Source organism: Dipodomys spectabilis, unplaced genomic scaffold, assembly GCF_019054845.1.
Source record: "Dipodomys spectabilis isolate Male_0828 unplaced genomic scaffold, ASM1905484v1 ptg000250l, whole genome shotgun sequence".
NCBI lineage: Eukaryota > Metazoa > Chordata > Mammalia > Rodentia > Heteromyidae > Dipodomys > Dipodomys spectabilis.
The window spans coordinates 2,247,574-2,251,726 of NW_024870927.1; positions in this window are offsets into that span (position 1 = coordinate 2,247,574).

Sequence of the window (4,153 nt, forward strand, 5' to 3'; positions counted from 1 at the left end):
TATTCTTCCTAGAATTTAGAATATCAGGTTCATGGCATGGCATTGTGTACAGATCTTTCTGTCCAATCTGGGCTTTAACCATTATCTTCACAACAGTAGACTCCCATGTAGTCAGGATTTTCAAAAGCTTACCATAGCTGATTTTTAAAAAAAATCTTTGCATTTCCTGCAGGCTCTTGAGTACCGAAGTAATTTGTGTTTCCTTGGGTTGTTTTGTTTCATTTGAATGGATGTGTTGAGTTGTTCCAAACTTTCCTTTTGTTTCTTTCACTCACGTTCTTACCTAAATTGCTGATAAACCAATTCCTCTTTCTCAATATAGTGAAGGTGAACATTATTTATTCCAAAGCAATTTTAGTAATATTTAAACATCTTCATAACTATGAGTGGTATACAAATGCTAAGTGCTGAGAAGGGTCTTTTTATATTCGCAGTAATCTTTGGCATACACAGACAGATCATGAAATAGATGAAGATAATAAAACTACACATGCTTGCCAGGAGGAGAAAAACCTATTATTAATTGTTTGACAAAGACTTCCCTTCTTGTGAAATAAATACGCTGTTTGATGCAGGATTTCACCAAATCATATAACTAGGAAGAACCTAAACAATCATCTAATACTACAGAGTTGAGGGAGATGAATTGCCCTCCTGAATAATTTACTTCTGGGTCAAATAAAAGCAGGCTTGAAAAAAGAGAATAGACTAGAGAAACATGATGAGTTGATGTAAATAGCAGCTTAGCTGATTTTGTTAATTTGTGAACTAATTCAGGGAAACAGAGTACAAAAAGGTAAAAAAATAAAGAAGGTCGCATTGAAATACTCATTAGTGTGTTTGTGTGTACACGCACACATGTGTACGCACACGCACATATGCAGGTGCTCATGCATGTATATTCATCATTTCTGAAGTTTGATAGTGCCTGGGCACTTTCCCTAAGCTTCTGTGGCCAAGGACAGTTGTCTACCACTCGAGCTACTGCTCCATTCTGGTTTTTTGGAGATAATCACATATATTTTCATGATTGGACTGGCTTTGAACAGTGGTATTCAGATCTCAGTCTCCTGAGTAGCTGAATAAACTGATTCAGCCTCTGAGTAGCTAGTTAAAATTCTTTTTTTGGGGGGGGGGAGGGTCTGGTCGTGGGGCCTGAACTCTGGGCCCGGGCAATGTCGCTCAGCTCTTCAGCTCAAGGCTAGCACTCTACCACTTGAGCCACAGCGCCACTTCTGGCTTTTTTCTTTTTGCTTATGTGGTGCTGAGGAATCGAACCCAGGGCCTCAGGCATGCAAGGCAAGCGCTCTACCACTGAGCTATCTTCCCAGCCCGCTAGTTAAAATTCTGACTGTCCTTTATGATTCACTGCTCTTTTATTCACAAGCCTAACTCATATATGTCTAATTGCTTTAAAAATAATGTTACTGCTTGGCACCAGAGGCTCCCATCTCTACTCTCAACTACTTAAGAGGCTTGAGAACAGATCCCAGGCCAAATTTTAGTGGACTTTCTTCTCAATCTATAGCTGGGCGCAATGGATCATTTCCACCATCCTGCACTAGGAGCTAAGACTGGAAGGACTGCAGGATCCAGGCCAGCTAAGGTAGGAAGCTAGACAAGTTGGTGTGCAACTCTGATGCTAAAAGGACAGATAAGATGTATGTTCTTGTAGAAAGGGAATCCTTATCCTAAAATTAACCACTGCTATTATGCCAGCCTAGCAAGAATACCCAAAGTTGAAATCCCCACAATTTCCCACAATCGAAATAATTATATACATTAACATCCCAAAACATAGTACAATGTGTCCTTTATTCGAATATCTTTATCTGATTATCATACGATGTGACAGAATAGTTCTTCATTATATTATTATATATTTTAAAAGATCTAGAAAATTCTTTCTCACTTATCAAGTGCAAACGAATGTCAAATTGCCTCATTTCTTACATATTTGAGTATCACTAAAAATTCTTCTAGAGAAAGTTCCGGGAAGATGGTGGAGGAAAAGCTGTAGGCTAAACAAGCTCTCCCATAGAAAGCAGTTTTATTGTTCCAGTGAACAGTCTTAAGCCAGAGAATCACACAAAGTGTGCTATCACAGGACAGAGAGTTAGTCCAGAGAGGGAAAATACAGGCAAGGAGACAAATCTGAGCAACTGCCAGCGGCGGCTGCTGCTGTAGCCATCCTTAGCTGGCATACCTGCAACAGAGAGAGTCCGGGACAAAGGCACCAGATGCAGTGGGTGAGCAGATTCTACTCAACCCCAGCAAGAACTGACAAGTAGCAGATATCTTCATCATGCAGTTTGGAGACAAGAAACAAACCAGGAACCAAGACTCGGTGTGAGTAGAAGCCTGACATCCTCATTCTTTCTAAGGGAGCAGAGGAGGGAAGGCCACCCCTCCCCCCACTACCAGAGATCTCCATCTTTGATACTGACACAGGTCTTGCTGAGTTGCTAGCTCCAACTCAGGCCTTGGAAGAAAACAAGAGTCATTTAGCAGGTCACAGGAACCTAACCTGACCTGCTAGGCTCAGCTCCACCCAGGGAAAAGTCACCCAACCTGGGCTGAGCAAGCTCTGCCAGCCCCAGGAGTTTATTTCTTCATTGGATAAACAGAAACAGTGGCTGCCCCTCCCTACAGCAGCCTTGACAATCAATTGAAATTCAGTAAACTTAAACCCTGAGAAAGGCTCCAGGCTGGGCTCTGTGAGTGTCTCAAAAGCTAGCCCCTCAGGAAAAAACTACTGTTTGCTGAAAGGCCTGAACACTATCCAGAATCTAACCTCATCACAGCATCTCCAAACTAGAGGAAACAATCATGTTCCACTTTTGTGATACTCACAGTAGATCTCTCTCCCATTGAACCAGCCTGGGAGGAGGATCACAAAATCCTGGGTAAAGGAGAGCATTTTTCTGCCTGCTCAACCTAAACGACTTAAGAAACAAACCAAGCCACAGCAAAATCACACACCACAAACAGACCAGAGACTCCAACTAGAGATTGGTTAATGACACAAGGGAGATACAGGATCTTCCCATCTCCCCCAAAAAGTCAAAGAACTCTTTTTATAAAAAATTTTTACCTAAAATTTTTTTAATTTTAATTTTTAACATTTTTTAAAAAAATTGTTTTCTATAAACTATTTTTTCTTCCTATTATAATTTGTATTTTCGGGGTATAAGTGTGTGTGTGCTTTTTTCTTTTTTTCTTTTCTAGTTTTATAATTTTTTTATTTCTACTGACCTTTTGATCCTTTTTTTCTTTCCTTCTCATTCTTTTCACCTTTTCTCTTTTGTTCTTTTTACATAACTTAATTGCTATTCTGCTCATCCTCAGATATACCCATAGTCAAATATTAGACCTTATCACACATTGTGTACACACTTAATCCAGAAATTTATTACTCAATTCAAAACCTGTTAGACTTAAATTCCTTAATACCAGTACTATTTCTTTATATCTATATAATATTTTAAGCATTCCTATTTTTAAGTTTTTCATGTCTCCTTTCTATCCCTACCCTTATCTTATCCTATACAAATTCTTCTCTGAATATAACATTGTATTTTGCATAATTTTTAAGTGTTTCACTTTTTAATTTTTAATATTTGTTCTTCTATTTTTTCTTGTCTCTTTTTTCTCTTTCTCTCCTTCTTTTCTCTCTCTCTCTCTACTATCATTCTATTCAACCTATTTCCCGCTTTGAGATTAGGACTTAGTTGTTAACTCACCCTCTGCCTTTCCACATCCCTGTATTCCTATTTTTACCCACATCTCTCCCTAAACCGGATAATTTCTGGTTTGCCAAATTCTTCTTTGTGGTTCATAGCCCATTAATACATAGTTGTTTGATGTTGAATAGATATATCTGTTGAACTAGAGTGTATCTTCAGACTTTTGATGGTGCAACTACAGACTTTGTTTGATGCTTACCTTATGATAGTGGTCTAACACAAATCTGGTGTTACTTTCATCCCAAATGTGCAGGACAATCCGGAAAAACACAAGAAAAAGTTCAAGTCCGGGTATCCTACTCCCACTCATGATACTCAGGGAACAGAACAGATAATGAATAATCCATTAGAGAGTTCCCAAAAAGCTCTGTAAACAATACTGGTAAACATGGTAAATGAAAAGATTG